At 33.0% G+C, this 14,082-nt stretch overlaps 1 long non-coding RNA gene across 1 annotated transcript; it reads left to right on the forward strand.

Moving 5' to 3' along the window:
• The first annotated feature begins 773 nt into the window (after positions 1-773).
• LOC145303895 (uncharacterized) lies at positions 774-1,985 on the forward strand. The gene is made up of 2 exons (XR_013873856.1): positions 774-813; positions 1,334-1,985. It is a non-coding gene; the product is annotated as an uncharacterized LOC145303895 (long non-coding RNA).
• The last annotated feature ends 12,097 nt before the right edge of the window (positions 1,986-14,082 follow it).

Raw genomic sequence — 14,082 nt, forward strand, 5'->3', positions numbered from 1 at the left:
TTAGGCCAACAAATATGAGAAGTTGTTTATAAAAGTTTGGGTACATACAATCTACAGATGCTGTCCCCAACCTCCCTGTCTAAGGGTGAATCTTTTATACATCAGGGTGTTCACGTCCGTATGTCTATCTTTCAGCAACGGGTAAAAATAAAATCTTTTAAAAGATAGGGATTTTAAAACTAAGATTTCTGTAAAAATAAGGTATAATGAATGAACATGAAATTATATTCTTAAATTATTTTATTAATAAATTATTATTGTTGCGTTATATATCAGGGATCTAAAGGGATAAGACAATGGCCGATGAATTGATGTACCTCCCCAATGATGATACACAAATTACCCCTTCTGTAGATTTTGAACAATCAACTAAAAAAACCAAACAATCAAAATTCAGAAAAGTCTCCAAAGTAGATAAGCCAGCGATTAAGAAAATGTAATGTAAAACTTTGGGGACTAGTGAAATAAACAGCCCATTGTCCCCTCTCTCTGTGATGTAAGCATATTATTATTCCTGCTTTATAAATGGATATACTTGATATTGTAGATATATTGCAAGACAGCGTGAAATGGCACTAAAAAAATTACGCCTAACGATAAAATAACCAATGAGAGGCGAGTATAAATTTTGCAATTGGTCAATTACAATGTATACAGGCCTCTCATTGGACAACCTTTTTATGACTTCATTTTTTGGGGCCATTTTGCGCTGTCAAGATAGGTTGGGGAGATTTTTGTAAAAGTATATAAACTGATGTTATTTCAATTAGGATAACAGTCAAATTTGGAATCTCTTGGACAAAAGGACATTAGGTAATCGTTAGAACAAATCTTAATATTAAATTTGTATTTTATTAAAATTTATTTGACCTTTAGTCCACTGAGCGGCTAGATTGACCCTCCACTTTCCATTTTGGGAGGATGGAGTTATTTTAAAATGAAATAGAAATAGTTATAAACCTTCTCTGGACCTATATAAAGCTTCACTTGAAAGGAAAATCATGTCGACCCAGTGGTTTGCTACAGACAGACAAACACACTTGTTACTTTTATTTAAGATTAATATTAATCCATCAACAGATCTATGGTATAGATGTATTGTATATACATATACAGACAACTACCTCCCTTCCATTTTCTAAGACCTCTTTCGTCTGATTCTAGATTATTTTCTGCTACTTGGCTGTGTTAATATAATCGACACCATTAGTGGATTTTTAATGACCCAATAGAAGGTTACACAAGGTGGTTGCCATGGGGAGATACAGTTATTTAATTTAACCCTTTCTCTCTTTAGTGTTTTACTCTTTTAATCCATCTATATTTTTTTCAGGATGAAAGTTGTTTTGTTGTTAATTGCCACCATGGGTGTTTCCTATTGCAGTGCATGTATATGTGACAACAGCATCGCTCCAGTCTGTGCTACAAATGGTGAAACTTACCAAAATGGTTGCTCTCTCTTTTGCTCAGATTTTAATAAAAGAGAAAGATGCCGTAAACAAGAAGAGATATGTGCCAAGAACCCTGGAAAACCATGTCCCTCGCTAGGACCCTGTGACTTTCCTCAGATCCAATGCAGTGGCCCCTGTCCCTGTGTTGATGACACAAAGTAAAAGAAATAATTCAATCAGATTGATTAAGCTGTATGATTTTTAGTATGGCTTCCCAAATCAAATTATTTTTAACTGGATTATAATCAGTTCTTTCTGGGCCTTCCTGCAAATCTTGTGCTGTACATGTGTATATTATCATAAAGAGTTTTTCCACAAAATATAATTAATAATAAATGATTTTTTTCCAGTTTTATTGGTCCAAGCTGTCATTGTGGACAAAACAAAATGAAGGATATCAATACAATTTACATAAAATATACTTTTTCAAAATCTAAATGTTTATTATCATTTGTTTTATTATTTGTATATTTCTAGATTATTGATAAACTGAAATAAAGCTTTGAATCTTATAAATTTGCCTTCATTGTTAAACTATTAAAACTTGATTGTTTGTAAAAATTTTTGTAAATGCGCAAAATTAAAATATATCTGAACTAAAACCGGTTGGAGGAACAAAATATTATGCTTGGCATGAAATTCAACATCCTTTTTTCCAGAAAAGTCTACAAAGTAGATATATTATTTTAAAACTTTGAGGACTAGTGAAATAAACAGCCCATTGTCCCCTCTCTCTCTGATATAAGCATATTCTTATTGCTGCGTTTTATATGGATATACTTGATATTGTGTATTTATGTATTGAATAACAAAGTCAAATCAGACAACTTGAACTAACAGAAAAAAACCAAGTGCAAGAGGATATTTGAATATTTTATTTAATTTGATAGTTTTATTCTTATCAAGAAAAATATTAATTTTTCTATATTTCAATATTAGACAATTAAGTCTATATGTCATTATTAGAATAGTGTTAGTCAGAGAGACGTTAACTGAGCTTAAAGCATTCAACAACCCTTTCTTTTTCCATAACTTTTACCAGCTACCAAAGGCAGAGTTTTACTTATACGATTTCGGGGTAAAAGGAGGATGTGGAAAATAACCATTTGGGCAGGGGGGGGGGGTGGTTTACTCGAGAACCCTTAGAGCTAGAGGGAGCTAATTTTGGATATAAGCTTCTATGGGGCCAAAGTTACTTTTAAAATTATCGTCGACCCCCCACCCCCCCCCCCCCCAATTTTTTTTTTTTTTTTTGGGGGGGGGGGCGGGTGGATTATACTATAGGATGTTTCTCATAAACGACTTGAGATAAATAGACTGGGTCACTAATTACCCCAACTATTGGTATCTTTAAAAAAAAACGGCTGCGAGACCGCAGCTCCCACCGCCCGGAGTTTGGGGGTGAGTGGGTGGTCAATGATAATTATAAAATCAAATATAGGCCTACAAAACTTGTATCCTAAGGTTTTCTCCATTTATCTCAAGTCGTTTATGAGAAACACCCTATAGTATAATTCACCCGCCCCCCCCCCCCCGAAATTAGGGGTTTTGAGGTGGGTGGGTGGTCAACGATAATTATAAAATCAAATATAGGCCTACAAAACTTGTATCATAAGGTCTGCTCCATTTATCTCAAGTCGTTTATGAGAAACACCCTATAGTATAATTCACCCGCCCCCCCCCCCCCAAAAAAAATTAGGGGTTTTGGGGTGGGTGGGTGGTCAACAATAATTCTAAAATCAAATATAGGCCTACAAAACTTGTATCCCAAGGTTTGCTCCATTTATCTCAAGTTGTTTATGAGAAACATCCTATAGTATAATCCACCCGCCCCCCCCCCCCAAAAAAAAAAAAAAAATTTGGGGGGGGGGGTGGGGGGTCGACGATAATTTTAAAAGTAACTTTGGCCCCATAGAAGCTTATATCCAAAATTAGCTCCCTCTAGCTCTAAGGGTTCTCGAGTAAACCCCCCCCCCCCCTGCCCAAATGGTTATTTTCCACATCCCCCTTTAATAATCATCCATTGTCCTATCCGCATACCCCTGGACAAAAGTCCTACAAGAAATTAATCCTATAAAAAGATCTTTTCAGAAGAAGTAAACTTTGTGTAAAAAGCTGGGATTTTTCAGGGATCTTAAAAGATAAGACAATGAACAATAAAGATAAACAAAAATACCACTGTATATTAAAATTAGTGGTTGAAAAGTTAGGACACTTGTATTAAAAAATATATATTAGAGGTACCAAATATCAACGATAGGAGAATGGATTTATAAAATTTTTAGAGTCCAATGTCCCATCCCTCCCCTCCTTGTAGATTTTCACACTTTTTTGTTGTCTTGTTTGTATTGGTTGGTTAGGGCACCACCTACTTATTTGGTGCGCAGCTACTCTATAATTAACGGTAATCTTTTTGATTTCATAGCAAAATGTTGTTGAAAACTGGTGGATTGACTTTTAGCTTTTTTTGGTCGTGATCCCAAAATGGGGTGGGGGAACATGTTATGATTTTTTTGTGGAAGGGGGGGGGGGGGGTTTAATCCCTCATCCTAAGAAAATAGCTTAAAACTATAAAAAGAACCTTTAGGTATCTGAAAACAGGTATAAGGTGTAACTAACAAGTGATATAAATCTTAAATAATATTTTTGGGGCAAATAGAGAGGTTGTCAATTAGGTAATTGGCCCCGCAGGGTTAGAGCCCCCCCGCAGTGGCTAGAAATATGAGAAAAGCTACTGTAAAAAAAAGAATCGCCCATAAGGTGCGATGTAACGAAAGGGACTATACACCAATTTTCTATATGGTGCCCCGCAACGACAGCTGTAAACCACATATAGGTTTTGTGATTTTTTTTTCGAATTAATTTCGTTATTGGTATTAGCTGATCAGTTCAACGGTTAGATAAATCTTCAGAGACTGACGTACGGTCAATTAATTAAATAATAATTGTGATAAAATATATATAAAGCAATAATTAGGCAAGAATCAGAAAAATGTAAGGGCAATCAGTTGCCTGAATGTATGTTTTATCTATCTATGTATATAAGGTAGTAAGTTTTTTTTTCAGTCAGTAAAGGTCTCGCTCAGCACTGATCCGATTGAGTTCTCCATTCTAGGGAAGCTATACATATCTGCGGGATAGATTTAGGCTTTTTTATAGCCTATTTTAGACGGTTTCAGGCCAATTATTTGAACTTTCTCTCATTTTGATTATAGGTACCCTAGATGCTAGGGGCACAACTGTTAGTATAGTCATAAAGTAGAAACGCTACTAACAGAAAAAAAAAACAGAGAGAGGGGGTCAATGGGCTGTTCATTACACTAATTCCCAAAGTATTATAATAACCTTTTTCAAATTTGGGAACTTTAGTAAATTTTAATTGGTTATTTTATTAAGTTGAGTGTTTAAATGTTTCAAACATAAATTTTTCTCTAACGATGGGGTAATTTTGTGTATCATCATTATGGATATACATAAATTTATCGGCCATTGTCTTATCCCTTTGGATCTCTGGCAAAAAAAGCTTGACCATTTAATTTAAGCTTGATACTTTGATTAGTTTTTTTCTTTTATTTTTTGAAATGTCAGAATTTTGATGGATACATTGTTTAAATATCTAAATAGGGGGGAGATAATAGATATATTCCCAGCAAAACAACAAAATAAGTTATTTAGCTCGATTGTCGGCCCCAATAAAAGTAACAAAAGGTCTGTTTGTAATTAAATATCTTGCTAACTTGATCTGATATGGTTCTCCTTTACAATGCAATGTAGATTCTTTTAGGTCTTGGCGTAGCCACTAGTAAAAGTATAATAATTATTATGTAATCTGATAATTATTGTTGAAAGTCCTTTTATCTAAAGCCTTGCATGTGGATTCCTGTATTGATAATGTACAATGAGGTTAAAAGTGAAGCATCTATGTAACTTAGACTATAGAGGTTTATTCTTAAAGAACTTAAAGCAATAATACACGAATAAATTTTTTTTTATAATTTTAAAGTTTATTTTGTTCCTAAAAAATATATCAAATGAAAAAAGTTTGGTATCTTACACATTTTTACTGTTCGTTTGTCCCAACGTCTTTTTTCCTTTTTTCATAATTATTAATTTTATGTAAGTTTATCTGTAAAACCTAAACACCATAAGTATAAAGATTAATCATTATTTTTTTCAAATTGCTTTCAGTCTTAGATCAGGTATGAAGGGATAAGACAATGGACGATAATAAATCAATCTTGGATAGTGAATTTTAGGCTCTAAATTGATTGGACAATGGCCGATACATTCTTGTTCATTCCTAATGATGACACACAATATTACCAATTCTTTAGTTTAAAATTAGTAGTTGAAACGTTCGAATATTCAACTTAATAAACCAATCAATCACAATTTAGTAAATGTCCCCAAAATTGAAAACACTATTATAAAACTTTGGGAAATAAAGAGCTACAGTCCCCTTTCTTCCTGATAAAAAATGGTTGCAGATTTGTGGAATTTCGACGTAATTACCCCTTGCTTCCCTGGTTTTTAAAGTAGCGAAGTTGAAATTAGAGGGAGGGATTTTTCACACAATGGAATTTTTCAATTGGCATCAAATTTTCTACAAGTCCAAATAAAATGCCTTTTAATGGTTTCATAAATACGTTCTGTCATTCGTTAGATTAATCTTTGGGTAGTTTCATCAAATTTTTATTGGTTGATTTAAAATTCAGTGTTTAAACTTTTTCACCAATAATGTATTTCAGGTGAATAAGCTATAGGAGTTATATTGTTTATTATAATTGAGTGTGTGCATTAATTTATCGTTCATTTTCTTATCCCTTAAGATCACTTAAAATACATTTGTCCTCAAAGTTTTTACATACATATTCGTTGGATTAAAAAACTCTACTAAACTATGAATGGTTGTTATAAACAAACAGTGTTAATACTTTTCAACCAATAAGATTAATCAATAGAAAGGGTATTTTGACAACATGTCATTCTTGACCATATAGTCGATATAAACTGCTGAAACATATGTCAGCGAAGATGATTAAAGTCCCTCAACCGATTATGACGTCATACGATAAAATAACCAATGAGAGGCCAGCATATTTTTACCACTGGTCAATTACAGTGTATACTGGCCTCTCATTGGCTATTCTATCGTATAACGTCATAATCTGTTGAGGAACTTTAATCATCCTCATGTCAGCCCAAACCGCCAGGTTCAACACGGAGAAGAAAATCAATTAAATCAAACAAAAGGATTGCTCCTGTGTTTTTGGACAATAAAAAAAGTTCCAAAAATTTCAACAAGTTTCCCATAACATTTTAAACAAGACGTCGGACAAAACAACAGAAATAAATGATAATGAAGTTAACAGATAACCTGTAACAGATAACATAATATTATTAATCAGGGATCTAAAGGGATAAGACAATTGCCAATAAATTAGTATACTTCCCCAATGATGTTGATGATGCACAAAATTACCCCTTCTGTATATTACAATTAGTGGTTGAAACATTTGAAACCTTAACTTAATGAACCAACCAATTAAAGTTCATCAAAATTCCCCAAAGCTATTGAGCCAACAAAAAATTTATCATTAAAGATTTGGGACTATTGTAATAAACAACCCAGTGTCCCCTCCCTCCCTGATTTTTAATAGTATATATTAGGTATATCTACCTTCTAAATTACTTTGTTCATGGGAGGGAGGGGTCAATACTAATTAAAATAATTTACAACCCTTCTTTCCCCCAAATATTAATCAATAAACAATAGCAGAAAATCATACATCATACTCCAGAAAAAAGATTATTAATTTACATTGTTCTATCCATGAATTTTATGTACTATCATCAGAGATAGAAAGATAAGACAAGGGAAGATAAAATATTAGGAGTCTCAAAGGGTTGTAGATCATCTTTTTTCTCTTAATCTATCCGGTATTTTTTATCTTTATTGTATAAATACTGTTTTCAAAATGTTTCATTTATCAAACAAATATTTAAATTTCATTAAAATTATAATTTTCCTAATTTTCCAATTGTAGTTGAGTGTTTGTGTTCAGTAAAGCTTTAGAAACGGCTTCTACTTCCTAGTGGTCAAAATTTTTGGTTGATACGTTTTGACACTACTAGCTTTAAACTAACCAATTAAATTTTAGTTAAATACACAAAGTTTTTAAATTTACAAATTAGATAACATGGTTATAAAACTTTGGGTATTAAAGTAATTACCAGCCCAATATCCCATTCCTCTAGGGTATAATGAAAGGTATATTAAGCTTTCCTTTCTCATGTTTATGTATAATTATATTCATTACCCCTTTTTTTTTAAAGCTATAGCGGCTGCTCGACTAGCATCTAAGACCATTCAGATTAGTCTGAAACCAAACCAATGTAAAGTTTTCATAAATTTGAGAACTTAATCAGTTCAGTAGTTAGTAATCGAAATCTTAAGGTAATAAATTTCAAAGTTAGAAGGCTTTGAAGATCCAAAACTTTTTAAATAACTGAATTTAAACGAAACACAGCTTTAAGTAAAGATATGATCTTTTCAATTTAGAAACATAACATTTAGATACTTGAGTATTATTTCTTAGATTTATACATTTTATACTTGTTTTATTAGCATAAACAGACAGAAAGAGAGAGAGGGGGCTGTTTATTAAATTAGCCCTTAAGGCATTACTATAACGTTTTCTTATTCGTTGGCTTAACAATTTTGGAGTCTTTGGTGAATTTTGATTAGTTGATTCTTGAAGGTGGGATAAGGATTAAGATATTAGACAATGGCCGATGAATTTATATACATCCCCAACAATGATACACTAAATTACCCCTTCTGAAGATTACAATTATTGGTTGCAAAGTTTTAACACTCAACTTAATGAACCAACCAATACAAATTTATTAAAAGTCCCAAAGTTATTATAAAACTTTTGGAACTACTGTAATTAACAATCCAATATCCCCTCTCTCCCTGGGATGTGAATGCTGTACATATGATGGAAATAATCTTTGACATCCTTTATTACAACAATTTAAATATGTCAAAATTGTGTCAGATTATAAAAAGAACTCGTGGCAAATTTTAGACAAAGATATTTAGACAACTAGTTACTTTAACCCCTTACAGTCGGGCCCCTATGCCGCACCTTAATCGGTCGGGGGGGGGGGGGGGGGGGGGTTCAACGCCCCCCCTTATTATCTCAGTTCCTATTAGAGCTAGAGGGCTAAATTTTTTTGTGCAAGTCCATGGTTTGATAATGAATATCCGACCTTTTATAAGTCTAAGTCAATTTTCGCTTCCTTCACCCTTTTATTTAACAACCTTTGTTTTTAGGTCTTTTTTTACTTAAAAATTTCAAACGGCTGTAACTTTCTTATTTTTGAAGCTAGAAGAAATGTTTTTCCAGAAAATGTTTATCTTTGTGTTAAATTTACATTAGAAATATCAAATATAAGTTTCAGCGGCCGAAGCTGTACTTGGAAGCTGCCAGCCGCCGCAGTCGGCGGTCGGCGGGAAAACGGCGGCGAAGCTTCATGAAATTTCAATACGTTATGTAGATATGTAAGAAAAGCTTAAGTTTAAAATTTAAAATCTCTAAGTCAAAAATTGAGGCCACATGAGCATTTTAAAGATTTATGGAGACCTGGAGGATCAGGACCTGCAGTATCATACCTGGAACCTGAAAGTGACTTGAACACCTGTATTTTATATGAGGATGTACTCCTAGAGGATTTTTTAGTATTTTGGTATGATAAAATGCTTTGTTTAAGTAAAAAAAAATATTTTTGCTCTTTACCTGGATGACCCTGCCAGGTTTGCTGGCATCCTGTGCCCGCCAGGATGGAGATATTCAAAAAAATTCCAACTCTCAGTTATGTGTCATACCCATACTTAAAAAGTCAAGCAGTTTGGGCTCTTTATCTCTCACACACAGAAAATGAGATAGAAAAAAACGGATGGGGGGGGGGGGCCCAGAGGGGCGTTCAACGCCCCCCCCCCCCTGACCGTTAAGGGTTAAGTAACTTTAGATTCCCAATGATGATAGTCAAAAATACCTTTTCTGTAGATTAAAATTAGTGGTTGAAACGTTTGAACAATGAATCAACCAATCAAAATTCACAAAAGTCTCCAAAGTTTTTTTAAGCCGACGAATAAGAAAACGTTATCATAAAACTTTTGGGAATAGTGTAATAAACATCTCATCATCTCTCTGACTTAGAGTAGATTTTAGATCAAACAAGGATATCAACATCCATAATAGCGAAGCTCTAAAATTAGACTGTGGGACAACGGGCTGTTTTTACACTAGTCCCAAAAGATTTCTTATTGCTGGGCTTACCCACTTTAGGGACTTCAATAAATTTTGATTGATTTGTTTATTAAGCTAAGTGTTTCCAAACATTTCCACTACTAATTGAATCTACAAAAAAGGAAATTTTGTTTATTAACATTGGGAAGGGGGACCATTGTCTTATCCTTTTAGATACCTGCTTATTAAAATATATAAGTAGGAAAGAATTTTAATGTTAGAGGGAGATTTGACATCTGCATCAAATTTTAAGGATTTTTTTTTATAAAATTCGTTTTTTGTATAATTCTTTATCTAAAAGCGGAAATACAATTTAAGTTAATTAATTTTGACATCTGCGATTGGTGGATTAAAAAATTATCTGCGCTCTGATTAGAGAAGATTAAGTGTCTTGCATCATTCAACCAATTAGAGCGCAGGTAGTTTCCAATCCACCTATCCTATTGGTCAAAATTCATTAACTTAAATTGTATTTCCGATTTTAGATAAAAAATTGTACAAAAAACAAATTTTATAAAAATCCTTAAAATCTGATGCAGATTTCAAATCTCCCTCTAACATTAAAATTCCTTCCAACTTATATATCCTACTGCTTATATAACAAGGATGACAACATCCATAAGTAGCGAAGTACAAAAAATTGTGGATGGAAATACGTAAAAGTAGATTTAAGTGTATTTATTAAAAACAAGAATAGATTTATTTGAGAAAATAAACACGAAACCTTGTTTTTTTTTTAATGATGACGACGGTCAAAGTAGATTACATAAAAGATTCTCATAACAATGGCAAAAATTATTTTGATACTGATATCCCAAAAAAGTTTGAAAATTGGACCAAAAACACCAAATATATGGGAAAATGTGTAAAACATATAAAAATAGCCAAAAACCTGATAAAAGGCAGTCTGACCGCCATGGTTGTTTTCTTTAAACGACGGGAAATTTAATTTTGATATCTTTAACTGAAAAAATTTTGAAAATCGGACCATAAATACTGAAGATATGGAGAATAATGTGAAAAAATACAAAAATAGCCTAAAACCTGCAAACAGGCAGTCTGGCCGTCATGGTTGTTTTCTTTAAACGACGGGAAATTTAATTCGTATATCTATAACTGAAAAAAATTTGAAAATTGGACCATAAACACTGAAGATATGGTGGAAATGTGAAAAATACAAAAATAGCCTAAAACCTGCAAAATGGCAGTTTGGCCGTCATGATTGTTTACTGTAAACGACAGGAAATTTAATTTTGATATCAATGACCGAAAAATTTTTAAAATCGGACTATAAACACTGAAGATATGGAGAAAAATGTGAAAAATACTAAAAAATAATAGGGGGAACAAAAAAATGTGTTAATTTATCCTAGAAATGCTTCTAAAGGACATACTCGCTTTTAAGGTCATGATCATTGAGATGTTACGCTTATAATACTGGCCAACTCGACATAGGAATCAACACATACAATATTAAATCAATAGGACGGTTCGTTCAAAATTTGAATATTAACGGATTCAAAGAGAGTAAAAAATAAGATTAAAAGTTCCAAAATTTATTTTCATGGCTAAAATAAGCAAAATAGTTCTTTCTCCTTTCTTGTAAAACTTATTATTATTGCGTTAAACACTAATTATCAGGAGTTAGGTAAAAGATTTATGAAATGTAGTTCAATCCAATATTTTGTTTTAATACCCTTGATTTGGTTGTTCAAATTATTCAATTGTAATCTTCAGAAGGGGCATTTTTTTTATCACAAGTAAGAATTTATATACATATTGTTGTCTTATACCTGCCTCTTGTGTCATTTCTCGTCAACACTACAGGGATAAAATTCCGCAGGTTTAAAACCAGTTCTGAACAATACTTTAAAAGCATGTATCGTATTGCAATCAGAAAAAAACGGATTTTGCTGGCCACTCTCGGCCTAATAAAAAGGAATTAATCCTATAATTTGCACTTTACTCTCTACGGAAAACTGCCCTTAATACAATAAATAACTTGTATTAAATTGATTATCGCTGTAGGCCTGTATAGATGTTATCAGTTACTGGGTAATGAAAATTATAAAATAACCGCACTTTGCAATTGCCAAATATTTAGTTTTTTTTGCTTGCAATAGTACCCCAAAGCTATTGGTAGATTTTTAAACAATGGATAAAACATTAAAATTTAATATTACACGTTAAAACTTTTTGGGGTCATGGAAAGATACGAAGTAGTGGGTTTCGTCCTATTTTCACAGTAGCTTTTGATAGGTTATTTTAGGTAAGTTAAACATTAATGATTTCCCCGCAGGGTTAGGAAATTGGCCAGAGGCTAGATATAGAAGAAAAGCTACTGTGAAAATTCGACGAAACCCGCTACTTTAATTTATTTACATGATTTGCGTTTTGTTGTTAGAATTGTCACAAATAGAAATTAGGTTTTACCATTTATTACATTAATATTCTGTATGAATATCATTACTAGAATAGCGTTTCATGAATAGTATTGGTCTTCCAAAGTGATCTGAAATCTGAATATATTTTACGATGTATCCATTGTAAAAACAGAATTGCAGTTTTGTGTAAATTTATAGATGCAAATAGTATTGTTTTAGATTCCTTTGGATTTACCCCTAGATGAAATTATTTTTTCAAAAGATTTTCTTGGGTACTATTATAAGCAATTGTAAGTTTCCCCGTCTATGTCTGTCTAGATCTCTGTCTGTATTTCTGTCTGTATGTCTGTCTGTATGTCTGTCAGTATGTCTGTCTGTATGTCTGTATGTATGTATGTATATGTATGTATTTATGTATGTCTATCTGTATGTCTGTCTATATGTCTATCTGTCATTCTCTCTGTATGTATGTATGTCTGTCTGTATGTCTGTCTGTTTGCCTGTCTGTATGTATGTATATGTATGTATATATGAATGTCTATCTGTATGTCTGTCTGTATGTCTGTCTGTATAACTGTCTGTCTGTCTGTCTGTCTGTCTGTCTGTATGTCTGTCTGTATGTCTGTCTGTATGTATGTCTGTCTGTATGTCTGTCTGTATGTCTGTCTGTATGTCTGTCTGTATGTCTGTCTGTATGTCTGTCTGTATGTCTGTCTGTATGTCTGTCTGTATGTCTGTCTGTATGTCTGTCTGTATGTCTGTCTGTATGTCTGTCTGTATGTCTGTCTGTATGTCTGTCTGTATGTCTGTCTGTATGTCTGTCTGTATGTCTGTCTGTATGTCTGTCTGTATGTCTGTCTGTATGTCTGTCTGTATGTCTGTCTGTATGTCTGTCTGTATGTCTGTCTGTATGTCTGTCTGTATGTCTGTCTGTATGTCTGTCTGTATGTCTGTCTGTATGTCTGTCTGTATGTCTGTCTGTATGTCTGTCTGTATGTCTGTCTGTATGTCTGTTTGTATGTCTGTCTGTATGTCTGTATGTCTGTATGTATGACTGTATGTATGTCTGTCTGTATGTCTGTCTGTATGTCTGTCTGTCTGTATGTCTGTCTGTCTGTCTGTCTGTCTGTCTGTCTGTCTGTCTGTCTGTCTGTCTGTCTGTCTGTCTGTCTGTATGTCTGTCTATATGTCTGTATATCTTTATGTTTGTATGTCTGTCTGTATGTATGTCTGTCTGTATGTCTGTCTATATGTCTGTCAGTATATCTATCTGTATGTCTGTCTATATGTCTATCTGTATGTCTGTCTGTATGTTTGTCTGTCTGTATGTCTGTCTGTATGCCTGTCTGTTTGTATGTATTTATGTATGTCTATCTGTATTAGGATATATAAGTTGGAAAGAATTTTAATGTTGGATGGAGATTTGAAATCTGCGTCAAATTTTAAGGATTTTTTTTTATAAAATTCGTTTTTTGATTAATTCTTTATCTAAAAGCGGAAATACAATTTAAATTAATTAATTTTGACATCTGTGATTGGTGGATTGAAAATTACCTGCGCTCTGATTGGAGAAGCTTAAGCGTCGCACATCATTCAACCAATTAGAGCCCAGGTAGTTTCCAAACCACCTATCCTATTGGTCAAAATTTATGAACTTAAATTGTATTTCCGCTTTTAGATAAAGAATTATACAAAAAACAAATTTTATAAAAAATCCTTAAAATTTGATGCAGATTTCAAATCTCCCTCTAACATTTAAATTCCTTCCAACTTATATATCCTAATCTGTATGTCTGTCTATATGTCTATCTGTATGTCTGTCTGTCTGTATCTCTGAATGTATATATGTCTGTATGTCTGTTTGTCTTGTTGTATGTCTTTTTGGACACCTGTCTGTCTGTATGTTGCTTGTCTGTAACTTAGTTTGTA

This window comes from Acartia tonsa, chromosome 13 (genome assembly GCF_053477335.1).
Source record: "Acartia tonsa isolate MP-2025a chromosome 13, ASM5347733v1, whole genome shotgun sequence".
Taxonomy (NCBI): domain Eukaryota; kingdom Metazoa; phylum Arthropoda; class Copepoda; order Calanoida; family Acartiidae; genus Acartia; species Acartia tonsa.